We start from the raw sequence: 520 nt of genomic DNA, 5'->3' as shown, positions 1-520 counted from the left end.
TTGTATTTTTCAAGTAGAACTACTAACGACCGGAACCGCAAACGGAAAACACATAATGGCGAAACATTGGTAGCAGATAATGAACTTTTCAAATGAGGATTTATATCAGTCATAAGTGAGGAAGTATTTCATATTGAAAATCAGATGTCTAGAAGAGTAGGCATAGGCTACCCCGCCACATCCGCCATTGCTACTAAACATACACAACAATAAGAAAGTCTAAAATAAAACCAAATTCGAAAGTTCAAGGGAGGTAACCGATGAAAATATTTTCATCCAATTTGGACACACCCCGGTAATTCATTTTCTATTTATTTCCATGTTTAATCTCAAAATTCAACCTTCTTTAACTTTTCCAGAAAACTTTCCAATATATCACATGAAAGCCTGGACAATATTTAGTTTTTGGAAAAAATTCAATATGTCATTGCCATGAAAATTTTGAACTAGCCAAACTAAAGTAGACCCCTACATTTTTTCAACATCCGCTTGACTGCAACTGCACACAAAACGACTATCT

Source organism: Lottia gigantea, assembly GCF_000327385.1.
Source record: "Lottia gigantea unplaced genomic scaffold LOTGIsca_6, whole genome shotgun sequence".
Classification (NCBI taxonomy): Eukaryota; Metazoa; Mollusca; class Gastropoda; family Lottiidae; genus Lottia; species Lottia gigantea.
Note: the sequence above shows the minus strand (reverse complement) of the source record.